At 38.5% G+C, this 14,122-nt stretch overlaps 1 protein-coding gene across 2 annotated transcripts in view; it reads right to left on the minus strand.

Moving 5' to 3' along the window:
• EPS8 (EGFR pathway substrate 8, signaling adaptor) overlaps positions 1-14,122 on the minus strand; it is a 188,324-nt gene that overhangs the window by 121,879 nt on the left and 52,323 nt on the right. The window contains exon 2 of one of the 2 annotated variants that reach the window (XM_070049440.1): positions 8,148-8,218. The exons of the other annotated variant lie outside the window; for it this stretch is intronic. The gene's annotated coding sequence lies outside the window, so the exon portion shown is untranslated. The remainder of the gene's footprint in view (positions 1-8,147; positions 8,219-14,122) is intronic. 2 annotated transcript variants of the gene reach the window in all.

The following is a 14,122-nucleotide window of genomic DNA, read 5'->3' on the forward strand; positions in this document are numbered from 1 at the left end:
GAAATCAGGTACTATGGAATCTCCAGCTTTTTTGTTGTTGTTGTTTAAGAATGCTTTAGTTATTCAGGGTCTCTTGTGTTTCAATATTAATTTCAGCATCATTTTTTCTAGATCTGTGAAGAATGCTGCTGGTATTTTGATTGGGCTTTTCTTTGTTTGGAGGTCTTTACTCCTGATTTCTGTCTTAGCTATTGGTCTGTTTAGATTTTCCATGTCTTCATGACACAATTTTGGTAGACTGGACAGGTCTACAGATCTATCAATTTCTTCCAGGTTACCCACTTTATTAGCATGTAGCTCTTTGTTGTAATTTCTGATGATTCCTTTTATTTCTGTGGCACCTATTATTATAATTACTTTTTCATCATGATTTTATTGTTTTGGGTCTTCTCCCTCTTTTTCTTTTCTTTTTCTTTTTGGTTAGTTGGGCCAATGGTTTATCAATTTTATTTTTTCAAAAAATGTTCTCAATTGTGATTTTTCTCTAATTTTAATTATTTTTTTCCTCCTAATTTTGGGATTGGTTTGTTGTTATTTTTCTAGGTCCTTGATATGAACTGACAGCTCATTAATTTGGTACCTTTCCAATTTCTTTATGTTGGCATCAATTGCCACAAACTTCCCTGTGAACACTGCTTTTGCTGTACCCATAAGTTTTTTTATGATGTATTGTTGCCTTCATTCATTTCCAGAAATTTTTTTATTTCTCTTTTGACGTCTTCTGTTACCCACTGCACATTCAGAAACATGTTGTTCAGTCTCTATATGTTTGCACATGATCTAGAGATTCTTGAGTTGCTGATTTCCAATTTCATTCCACTGTGATCAAAGAAGATACATGGTATGATTTTAATTTTTTTAGACTGTGCTGAGACTTCCTTTATAGCTTAGCATATAGTCTATCCTAGAGAAAGTCCCATGGACTAATGAGAAGAATGTGTATTCTCCAACTGTGAGATAAAAAGTTCTGTACGTATCTGTTAGGTCCATTTGGTCCATAGTGTTGATTAGTTCTGTTGTTTCTTTGTTGATTTTCTATCTAGTTGATCTGTCCATTGATGAGAGTGGGTAATTTTAGCCCCCCATTACTTTTGTATTGGAGTCTGTGCCTCCCTAAATTTAGATCCATTAAAATTTCTTTTAAATAGCCAGGAGCCCTGTAATTGGGTGTGTATGTACTTACTGTATCTTTCTGTTGAATTGAACCCTTAATCATTACATAGTGCCCTTCTTCATCTCTTTTAACAGTTTTGATATTAGGATGCAGCACCTGCCTTTTTTTTGCTTTCCGTTAGCATGGAATATCTTTTTCCATCCTTTCACTTTCAGTCTGCATGTATCTTTGTTGGTAAGATGTGTTTCTTATAGGCAGCAAATAAATGGGTATTGTTTTTTAATCCATTCAGCAATCTTTTAACTGCAGAATTGAGGCCATCTACATTCAAGGTGATTGTTGCTAAGTAACAACTTGGCCCTGACATTTTTCCATAAATATTCCTATTGTTTACTTTGGATTCCTTTTGTACTTTTACTGGGAGATTTTCTGCCTTCATGTTCTTTCATAATCATAGCTATCTTTCTATGTTTCTGTGTATGACATCTGAAAGCATCTTTTTAAGGAAATTCTTTCAATTTCCACTGCTTATGGAAGGTCTTATTTCACCTTCATTCATAAATGAGAACTTTGCAGGGTACAGTATTCTGGGTTGACGGGATTTTTCTTTTAAGACTTGGACTCTATCTTACCATTCTCTTCTAGTCTTCAGGGTTTTTTATGAGAATCAGCTCTGATTCTAACTGGAGATCCTCTGAAAGTAATCAGGTATTTCCCTCATGCACATTTTAGAATCTTTTCTTTTTATGTTTTACTACGGAAAGTTTGAGTACAATGTTTCATGGTGAAATCTTTTCTGGCCATATGTGTTAGTTCTATGTGCTTCCTCTACTTGGATGTCCCTTTATTTCTCCAAACTGGGGAAGTTTTCTATAATTATTTCACTAAATAGGTCTTCTAATCCATTCTCTCTTTCACACCTTCAGGAACTCCTAAACGCTTATGTGGTTTGTCTTATAGAATCCCATAAATCTCCAACACTCTTTTTAAGTTTTGTATTTTCTTCTTGTTTTTGGTCTGACTGTAATATTTTCACATTTGTCTTCTAGGTTGGATATTCTTTCTTCTCCTTCGCCAAGTTGGCTGTTAAGGCTTTTCCACCACATTTTTATATGATCAATTGAATTATTTATTTCTAATATTTCACTTTGATTTATCTTTAAAATCTCAATTTCATGGGAACAGTTTTCATTCATGTCAATCGTGGTTTTCTTTAGTTCATGGATTTTCTTCTGATTGCTTTAGAGTAATTCCACAATTGATTTTTTAAATTCCATTTCTGGCATTTCCTTAATCTCTTCATCTTCACATTCTGAAATGTTCTTTTGTTCCTTTGGTAGAGTCATTTTGTCTTATTTTTGTTTCTTGAATTTCTGCATTTATTTTTAGGCATTTGTGAAGTTGATTGTTTTTTCTCCTCTGATGTCTTTTATCTTTGAGCTATGCCTCTGTTGCTTTGTGGAATGTCTCCACTTTCAGTGAATACCAAAAAGTGTGTGGTGGGTGTGGCCAGGGAGCTCTGGTTAGTGTTCCAGGGTGGAGCAAGTATCCCAGGTAACACCTAAGTTGGGCATGTAGATCTCCTTTTGTTAACAGAAAGGGAGGAATGGTCACCTCTGTTGGTGTGATCACCTCTTCTCCAACTCTCCTCCGAGCTAAGCAATGCCTGGGTGTTAGCCCCCAGTGTGTTCAACACTCATCCATACTACCAAATGAACCACACAAATGATCTGCACAGGCCTCACTGTGAGCACAGTTCCCACTGCAATGATATGCCATAGGCAACCAAGGAGCTTCAAGCATGTAGAGCCACACCCAGTGATTGCCCAGAGACTCAGCTACAGTCTGTCACTTCTCACATAATCACCGAGTCCTTGGGGGGCTGGTGCTGTGGCATAGCAGGTAAAGCCACCGCCTGCAGTGCCAGCATCCCATATGGGCGCAGGTTCGAGTTCCGGCTGCTCCACTTCCGATCCAGCTCTCTGCTATGGCCTGGGAAAGCAGAAGAAGATGGCCCAAGTCCTTGGGCCCTTGCACCCACGTGGGAGACCTGGAAGAAGCTCCCAGCTCCTGGCTTCGGATCGGCGCAGCTCTGGCTCTTGCAGCCATCTGGGGAGTGAACCAACGATTAAAGACCTCCTTCTCTTTCTCTCTCTCTCTTTCTCCCTCTCCCTCTCCTTCTCTGTGTAACTCTGACTTTAAAATAAATAAATAAATAAATATTTAGAAAAAAAAATCACAGGGTCCCCACAGTCTCAGCACACAGGGCTTCCACATCACTTGGTGCAGAGGTTTTGCTCTGCTTTGTCAGCCTGTCAGCCTTTGTCTAGGCAACAGAGAGGCAGATGTTCCCAAGCGAGCTCTGGCTTGGCACCTTGATCCTGGGAGCCTGGGGGCACCTTACAGTTCTACATGTGTGCCCAGCCACTTCCCAGGCAGGCTCAAAGTGAGTGGTACTGCAGATTTTTCCCTCCTCTAGAATCTGGCTGAATATTGCTCTTTAGCTGCCCCTGCTGCCAGTACTGTGATAAACGCGTCCCCTCTATTTACACTGGGTCTACAGGCACCTGCTGACCCCAGGGCTCAAGTCTGGATTCACACCATGCTCTCCCTCCAGCTATATCACCATGGTTTGCTGCAGTCCAGTCTCACCTCTGTCTCCAAGCTGCTGCCTGCTCTGGCTCTCTGCTACTGAAGTCCTACATTCTGTTCATGTTCATGCTGCGTGTCTGCACCCTCCACACAGGTCCACAGTATTCCTCTTCCTCTTGCAGGATTGCCACTGTCGTCTTCTATCCAATTCTCCCCTGAGAGTGCACTTCCTACACTTTTTTTTTTTTTTTTTTTTTTTTTTTTACTATAGCCTGGCTAGTGCAGTATGTTATTCTGTAATCTGCCATCTTGGAATCTCACCTATATGTACATATTTTAGTGTCTTAAAGGCCTGTGTTCTGTGTTTAAATGATAGAAATAATCCTTTTTGGATAGAATAATCAAAACACTCTAGGCAACTCTTACCAAGATTCTTAGCTGGTTTAGCCATATCTCCTAAACAGAATCCTCACAAGCTCACAAACTTGGAAATGTCTACTCTTTTTAAAGGACTTTGAAGTATTATATTCAGAATATATGATTTTAAATAAGTTTTGTATGATTAAAAACTTTGACTGAGTCAGGGTTCTTATACCTCATATGAACTAAATGCTGAAAATTAAAGAGCTAAAATATTTTCTCAATGGAAAACACTTCCTAGTATTCTCACATAAAAAGATTTCATTTAGTTTTCACGCAAAAGTAATTTCAATCATCCCTGTAACTTCCAGCAAAAATACATTCAATGTGTTGTTATTCAACTCCTGTAGCTTGTACACTCATATTTTGAAATGAAAGAAGATAAAATCTGTGTGTGTGTGTGTGTGTGTGTGTGTGTATGTGTCCCCAAAGGAAGTTGGATGATTAATCACTATATATACTTGTTTTTTAAGACCTGATTTTAGAGTGATTTTTGTCACCTTATCCAAACAAAATAAACACAAATTGAAAAGATAGACTTCTTTCTTTTAAAATGGTTATTGCTTTTTGTTTGAAAAGAAAAAGAGTTTAAATATAACTACCTACTTCTGGAAAACAGGTAAGTCTAAAGTTGAACTGTGTGTTTCATAAAATCAAACAGTAGTCCAAAAAACACAGCTCATTAGTGACCAATTAACCCATTTCCTAAGTCTGCAGTAATCTTGGTCAATCAGGTTGCTGCATCTCTGAGTCTTGACTTTTACATCTTAACTAAGATGAATTATCTTAGTGATCTACTTCAATAACAGCCGTTTACCAACACCAGATTCCATTCTGAGGGAGCCCATCTGCTCAAAACCACCTTTAGACTTTGCTACATAATCACAACAGTGGTGACAATAAAGGGGAGGCAAAGTCAGCAATGACACTCATTCCCTGAGCACTTACTGTGCCCCTGTCCACACCAGGTGCTTTCTATATGCTATCATGTTTAATCCTAACAAATCACGATGTAGGAAACACTGTGCTGGTTTTACAAATCTGACATTTCAGGCTCGGGGGTAATGCTTCAGACCATATGAGTGTTAGATGATGAAGATGATAAAACTAGGCCCTTCTCCCACACCCCACATTCACTATGTACATAAAAAAGGAATTGGTGAAACATGGGAAGCAGTCCACACAGCAGACTCATAGAATGACAAATGCCCTAAATAGCACTCTGACCTCAGAATCAACCCAAAAGGCATGAAGATCTGACTGAAAATACCATGAGAACATTTCAGGCATGGAAAGCCAATACATAGTGGCAAAAACTGTTCTGCATGAAGGATCTCTGTGAGTGAGACCCCAGAGGAAAGAAGGGACCATCAAAGAAGGATGTACTTTTCTCTGAAGGGAGGAGAGAACTTCCACTTTGCATGTGGCCCTGAGTTTGCAGACTCAAAATGCTTCCATAGCCCTGGCAGCTCATGTCAAGAGCCTCAGGTGGCCGGTGCCACGGCTCACTAAGCTAATCCTCCGCCTTTGGCGCCAGTACTCCACGTTCTAGTCCCGGTTGGGGCACCAGATTCTGTCCCAGTTTCTCCTCTTCCAGTCCAGCTCTGCTGTGGCCCGGGAAGGCAGTGTAGGATGGCCCAAGTGCTTGGGCCCTGAACTCACATGGGAGACCAGGAGGAAGCACCTAGCTCCTGGCTTCGGATCATTGCAGTGCGCCAGCCGTAGTGGCCATTTTAGGGGTGAACCAACAGAAGGAAGACTTTTCTCTCTCTGTCTCTCTCTCTCACTGTCAAACTCTGCCTGTTCAAAAAAAAAGAGCCTCAGGTGGTCACTGACTTTAGAAATAAGAGTGTTAACTACTAAATCAACAACAGGAGTCACTGTGCACTTACTCCCGATGTTGGACCTCTGTCCTTAATGAGGTGTTCTATGAGAATTAACAGTAAAACTTATCTTCAAACTGTACTTTATACTTTGTGTGTCTGTGTGGGTAAAAACTGTTGAACTCTCTACTTAGTATGGAGTTGGCCTTCTGTCTATAATGTCAATTAAAATGAATCTTAATGAAGAATGGAATGGAAGAGGGAGTAGGAGGTAGGATGGGAGTGGGGGTGGGAGGGCAAGAATGGGGGGAAGAACTACTATATTCCTAAAAGCTATACATAAGAAATTTGAATCAATTAAATAAAAACCTTCAAAGAAAAGTAATTGGTGAAGGTCCCCTACACCTGTTTCTCTGGGCTTCACCACCGTTTTTTGTGGAAGCCAACAAAGTGCTTCCTAGGCATAACTAAATAAGTTGTTTACTAAGTAACAAACATTTCTCAAACATTTCTCAAATGACTTGCAATAGTATAAAAAGTACAAAAGTGGTTGCCAGATGATTCAGCCAAGCAATAATTTACAGGCTAAGTAGATATCAGGAGAATTAAAACTGTTGCCCTAGCTCTGAGGACTAAAGGGCGTGTTGCCAGTCATCATTAAAGGCCCCTAATGCAGCCGCATTGGTCAACAAGCAAGGAACTGAATAGTAAATTGCATGAGAAAAACATATTTTTTCTAAACTAAAATATAGAGATAATAGCTGCAACTTTAGATAAAAGATCACCAGACTATCTCACTGCACAGTAACAACCACCACATTGGAATGGGGAAATAACTAAATAGTAGAGTATACGAAGATAGAAGGTAATTTTACTACTATATGAGCAGTATTTCTTGCCCAAAACATAGTGACTTGGCGGGGGGAGGACAATACATTAATTCCAAATATAGTCCTAGCACCTTTAACAGAATAGGAAGATATGCAAAAAAAGATTCAGCCCAAAGAGATAAGAAGACATGTGCTTGGTGGGTAGAAGAAGAATACCAACAGAAATAAAGGAAATTAAAAAAGAAAAACAGCAGGTGTTTAGTCTAGCAGTTAAGATGTCCCCTGCTCTCGCTCCTGACTCCAGCATCCTACCAGTGCAAACCCTGGGAGGCAGCAGGGATGGCTCAAGTAATTGAGTCTCTGCCACTCACACGTAGGAGACTAGGACTGAGTTCCTGGCTCTGCTCCAGCCCAGCCTCAGCCCAGCTCCAACAACTGTGGGCATTTGGGGAGTGAAAGAGTCTCTCCCCTTCAAACAAAAAAATATCTTTTTAAGATTTAATTTTTTAAAGAAGACCAAACAAACAAACAAAAATTAATGAAGACAGAAGAAACACCCATTTTGTTTTACCAAGCACCATACCACATATGTCAACGTATATAGATGAATGGCTGAAAATGAGAAAAAGGAAACATTCAAAACTAGGCTTATTTCCACAGCAAGGAATGTAAAAATAATATAAGCAGATTAATAACTATAAATTATTCAGTTAATAACTGAAAATGCTGTAAATGGATTTTAAATGGCAATTCACTTACAGATGAACAACATCTTTAAGTCTCTCCTTGTACATACATGTAGTCCTAAAAAAGGCCAAGCCTTTGGCTTGCTTTCCTTCTCTGCTGCTTCTTCCTCTTCTTCTTCCTACTCTTTATTGTTTTCCAAGTTCTCAGAAACAAGATGACCCTGTCCTACTGGTGCTACAGTAGAAGCAGATTTAATAACAGTCAAAAATGTCATGCTTGAAAGATCCCCTACAGGTACCTGCTAATCCTCATTCATTTTATTATGAAAGCTCATAATTTTAATGCCTTTACTTTACATTTTTCCTAGTAAAACACTTTCAGGTCCATGAACTCAATTTATTCTCACAACATGTAACCCAGGAGGTACGTAGAACAAACAGCCTCATCGTTATTCCCTCTTTAAAAACAAGCACAGAGGCAACAGGGATCCGGGGCCAGAACACCGAGGGCACCTGCAATGGGACCCAGGTCCTGGCAGGGAGCTCCATGCACCGAGACACCACTCCCCACTACCAGCATTTCAGATTTCTGCAATATTTCCCTGCATATGTGCAAATGTTAAAGTTTCTAAGATGCAGCTGACTGCTTAAAATTTACTAATTTTTCTACAAATGAACTTACCTCAAAGAAGAAAAAACAGGTCCAATTTTTATGTTTCCACTTCTGTCCAGTGAGGACTATGATAAGGTATCCTAAATGTAAAAATACAAGAAAACATAAAATATTCACTGAAGTACAATATGACTGCTTCATTCTCTCTTACCCTGTTGTGCTCTCTTTTCATATAGATTAAAAATGATATGGATGGAGATGACAAAGAGGAAAGAGATCACCAAGGATCAAATACTGTGAAAGGCACATCACTTGGTAACGCTATCTGATTTACTCCTCACAGGAACTCTGGCCAGTACTGAACAAACTAAGATCATAAAATTTGAGTCCATATTCAACACTAAACATCTTTTTATTTTGCATCTTTTAGGTATATTATGGCATTTTATAAATTATTGGTAAAATAAGCATTTTCATTTATTTGCTATATGTAGCTTGGTATATATATTCAGTTGGGAACCTATAAATAAACATAGTAACCAGGATATTTGTTGTAATTTAAAATTTTTCAACTTAAAAGTTGTAAAACACTTTTTTCTTTTTTACATATCAAATATATTTAATTTCCATTATAATCAAAGGCTTAACACTCCACTAAATAAAGAGTTCAACAAATAAAAAGTAAAAAGACCATAGATTAGCAGGAAAATAGGCAAGAGCTATAAGTAATAATCAAATGAAAATATATTCAAATTCACTCTCATTTTAAAATAGTCACAGATTAAAACTATAGTAGTATGTAATTCATTTGTTTGACAAAGATATAAAGCAAAGATTCAAAATCCATTCATGATAAAAAAAAAACACCTCCATAAATTCACTATATAAGGAAAATCTCAAAATTATAAAGGCTATGTATGACAAGCTGCACAGGGAAAAGTTGAAAGCATTTCCCCTCATATCTGGAATAAAAGGATGTTCCTTATCACCACTTTTATTCAATATAGTATTGAACGTATTAGAGAAATTACGGAGGAGAAAGAAATAAAAAGCTTCAAATTGGAAAGGAGGAAGACAAAATATCCACATTTGCAGATAACATGATGTTGTACATAGAAAAACCTACACATTTCACCAAAAACCTGTCAGACCTGGGGTCAGTGCTGTGGCATAATGAGTTACACTGTTGCCGCAGAGCCAGCATCCCATGGGGTACCAGCTGGAGTCTCCACTGCCCAACTTCCTATCTAGCTTCCTGCTAATGTGCCTGGGAAGGCTGGGAAGATGGCCCAAGCACTTGGGCCTCTGCACCCACATGGCAGACCCAGACGGAACACCTGGCTCCTGGCTTCAGTCTGGCCAGCCCTGGCCATTATGGCCATTTGGGGAGTGAACCAGTGGATGGAAGATCTCTGTCTTTGTCTCTCCCTCTCTGTAACTACACATTTCAAATAAATAAATAAATCTTTTTAAAAAACTTCTAGAGCTGACAAACATATTCAGTAAAGTTCTAGGTTACAAAATAAACATATAAAAAAGAATAGATTTTATATGCCAATGATGAACTTGCCAAAAGGGGAATCAAGAAAGAAAGAAATTCTGTTCACAATAGCCACCCAAAGTATCAAATATTTAGAAATAAATGAAAGATCTCTATAATAAAAATTATAAAATATTGATGAAAGAAATCATTAAAGACACAATAAATGTAAAGATGCTTTGTTCACAGTTTATAATAATTAAAATAACTATACTACTTAAAGCAATCTACAGATTCAATGCCATCCCTATCAAAATACCAATGACATTCTTTATAAAATTATTTTAAAAAATCATAAAATTCATATGGAATCACAAAAGACCAAGAATAGCCAAAGCGATCCTAACCAAAAAAAAAAAAAAGAAAATAGAGACAATAACAGACTTCAAAGCATTTTATAAACCTATAGTAATTAAAACTAGCATAAAAACTGACACACAGACCAATAAAGCAAAACGGATCCCAGAAATTAATCCACATAAATATAGCCGACTGATTTTTTTTTTTTTTTTGACAGGCAGAGTGGACAGTGAGAGAGAGAGACAGAGAGAAAGGTCTTCCTTTGCCGTTGGTTCACCCTCCAATGGCCGCCGCGGCCGGCGCACCGCGCTGATCCGATGGCAGGAGCCAGGAGCCAGGTGCTTTTCCTGGTCTCCCATGGGGTGCAGGGCCCAAGCACCTGGGCCATCCTCCACTGCACTCCCTGGCCACAGCAGAGGGCTGGCCTGGAAGAGGGGCAACCGGGACAGAATCCGGCGCCCCGACCGGGACTAGAACCCGGTGTGCCGGCGCCGCTAGGCGGAGGATTAGCCTATTGAGCCGCGGCGCCGGCCCTAGCCGACTGATTTTTGACAAAAATGTGCACACCATACTTTGGAGAAAGGATAATTTATTCAATATATTGTGCTGGAAAAACTGGGTGTATATATGTAATAACATGAAATTAGATCCTTACCTCTCACCATTTACAAAATCAATTCAAGATGGACCAAAGACTTAAATTTAAGACCTGAGACTATAAAGCTGCTAGAATAAAATGTAGAGGAAACACTTCAAGACATTGGTGTAGGTGATGATTTCTTAGATAATATCCCCAAACACAGACAACAAAAGCAAAACTAGACAAATGGGATTATATCAACTTCAGAAGCTTCTGCACAGCAAAGGAAACAATCAATACAATGAAAAGACTTCCAACAGAATGGGAAAAAACATTTTCAAGCTACTTATCCAACAAAGGATTAATATCCAGAATATATTAGGAAATAAAAAACAACAACAACAAAACAAACCATTGCAGTTAAGAAAGGGCCAAGGACCTCACAGACAGTTCTCAAAAGAAGAAATATAAATGGCTAGCAAATACAAGAAAGAATACTCAACATCACTATTCATCAGGGACATGCAAATCCAAACTAAAATGAGATAATAATCACCTCACCCCTGTCTGAATGACTCTTATCCAAAAGACTGAGAGCAACAAACACTGACAAGGATGTGAATAAAGGGAAATCTTACACACTGTTGAAGGAAATATAAATTAGTGCAATAGCTGTTTAAGACAGTATGGAAATTTCCTTAAAAACCAGAAATAGACTTGCCATTTGATCCAGCAATCCCACTACTGGGTATCTATCCAAAAGACATGAACACATTGCATCAAAGACATACCTGCACTGCCATGTTTACAACAGCACCATTTATAATAGCCAAAATATGGAATCACTCAAGGTGTCCATCATCAGAAGAATAGATAAAATGTAGAATATATACACAGAATATTATTCAACCATAAACAAGAATGGAATTCTATCATTTGTATCAAAATGGCTGCAACTGGTAGACATCATGGTAAGTGAAATAAGTTGGACACAGAAAGACAAATACTGCATGGTCTCCCTTTTATGTGGGAGCTAAAATTTTTAAAAAATAAAAAAAAACATGTACAATGTAATACTTTATCCATTTTAGTATTTTTTTGTTCTAGTACCATTGGTTGAACTCTATAATTAACACACAATTATTCTTAGGTGTTTAAATTTTAACTGAAAAGTGATCCCTGTTAGGAATTTGGAAAACATTATGCTGAGTGAAATAAGCCAATCCCAAAGGGACAAATACCACTTGTTCTCCCTGATAGGTGACAACTAACTGAGCACCAAAAAGGAAACCTGCTAAAGTGAAATGAACACTAGGAGAAACAGTGACTTGATCAGCCCTCACCCTGACTGCTGATGAGCACCTTAATATGTTATCCCTCTTAGTATTTTTTTTGTTTGTTCTACTTAATACTTTTGGTTGAATACTGTAATCAATACACAATTCTTCTTAAGTGCTGAAACTTAACTAAAAAGTGATCACTGTTAAATATAAGAGTGGGAATAAGAGAGGGAAGAGATGTGCAATTCGGGACATGCTCAAGCTGACTTACCTCAAACGGTAGTTAGAAACATACCAGGGAATTCCAATTCAATCCCATCAAGGTGGCATGTTCCAATGCCATCTCACTAGTCCCAGTGATCAATTTCTGTTCACAATTGATCATAATGATAGGACTAAGAACCAAAGGGATCACATAAACGAGAACAGTGTCTGCAAATACTAGCTGATAGAATAAAAAAGGGAGAGAACGATCCAACATGGGAAGTGAGATACACAGCAGACCCATAGAATGGCAGATGTCCTAAACAGCACTCTGGCCTCAGAATCAGCCCTTAAGACATGCGGATCCGGCTGAAAAGCCCATGAGACTATTTCAGGCATGGAAAGCCAAGACACTCTGGGGGAGAAAAAAAAAAAAAAACCAACAACCTAAATGAAAGATTTCCGTGAGTGAGATCCCAGTGGAAAGAACGGGTATCAAAGAAGGAGGTACCTTTCTCTGAAGGAAGGAGAGAACTTCCACTTTGACCATGGCCTTGTCTAAATATGATCAGAGTCAGTGAACTCAGGGGGCTTCCATAGCCTTGGCAGCTCATGACAAGAGCCTAGGGTGATTACTGAGGCCATAAACAAGAGTGTCAATTTGTTAAGTCAACAACAGGAGTCACTGTGCACATGTAGGATCTTTTTCCTTAGTGTGCTGTACATTGAGATTTAATGCTATAACTAGTACTCAAACAGTATTTTTCACTTTATGTTTCTGTGTGGGAGCAAACTGTTGAAATCTTTACTTAATGTATGCTAAACTGATTTTCTGTATATAAAGAGAATCGAAAATGAAAAAAAAATTGTTAAGTCAACAACAGGAGTCACTGTGTACTTACTTCTCATGTGGGATCTGTCCTTAGTGTGTTGTCCAATGTGAAGTAATGCTATAACTAGTACTCAAACAGTATTTTACACTTTGTGTTTCTGTGTGGGTGCAAACTGATGAAATCTTTACTTAATATATACTAAATCAATCTTCTGTATATAAAGATAATTGAAAATGAATCTTGATGTGAATGGAATGGGAGAGGGAGCAGGAGATGGGAGGGGTGTGAGTGGGAGGGAAATTATGGGGGGTGGGAGCCATTGTAATCCATTAACTGTACTTTGGAAATTTATATTTACTAAATAAAAAAAAATTAAAAAAAAAACACAGAATTTACCCAAAGGAAATGAAAAAAAAAACAAAAAAACAAAAAACAAAGAAATGCCTATATGTATCAGTTTTGCTATAGATGTAGTGTTTTGTAAAACACATTTTGAATATGTACTTACCCATTAGATATTTAAGGAATCTCTAAGTGCGTATTTTTTTAAACTAGGATAGAGCAAAATACCAATAATAGGTCAAGGACAGAGTTCGCTTTAAACCAAAGTGCCTATACCACATCATTTTAAAGGAGTCTAATAGGGCCAGCGCCACAGCGGCACCCCGGGTTCTAGTCCTGGTTGGGGCACTGGATTCTGTCCTGGTTGCTCCTCTTCCAGTCCAGCTCTCTGCTGTGGCCTGGGAGAGCAGTGCAGGATGGCCCAAGTGCTTGGGCCCTGCACCCACTTGGGAGACCAGGAGGAAGCACCTGGCTCCTGACTTTGGATCGGCGCAGCGCGCTGGCCGTAGCAGCCATTTGGGGGGTGAAACCAACAGAAGGAAGACCTTTCTCTCTGTCTGTCTCTCTCATTGTCTAACTCTGTCAAAAAAAAAAAAAAAAAAAAAAAGGAGTCTAATAAACAGTGCTAACTTCTTTGTTACATGAGTGTAGCAGCAATGAAAATGGACTTTAGAGTAGGGGAGATCAGATTTGAATCCATAAATATCTCTGAACCCATAGAAGGTAAGGATTATAGAGATCCTTCCCTAAGAAAATCTCACTTGCCTACAGACTACGCATGAACAATACTTCCACAGTGTCACAAGCATAAAACATCCATGGTTGCTAAGTAGATGTCAGAGGGTTGGTGAGTTTAACCTGCATTGTAGTCACAGATGTTTTCATTATTGGTTTTGATCTTTCTTAATCTTTAGGAAACTAAGGTTGAGGACATAATCAAAACAATTTGGTAGCTTAAAAAAATG

Source organism: Oryctolagus cuniculus, chromosome 9 (assembly GCF_964237555.1).
Source record: "Oryctolagus cuniculus chromosome 9, mOryCun1.1, whole genome shotgun sequence".
Classification (NCBI taxonomy): Eukaryota; Metazoa; Chordata; class Mammalia; order Lagomorpha; family Leporidae; genus Oryctolagus; species Oryctolagus cuniculus.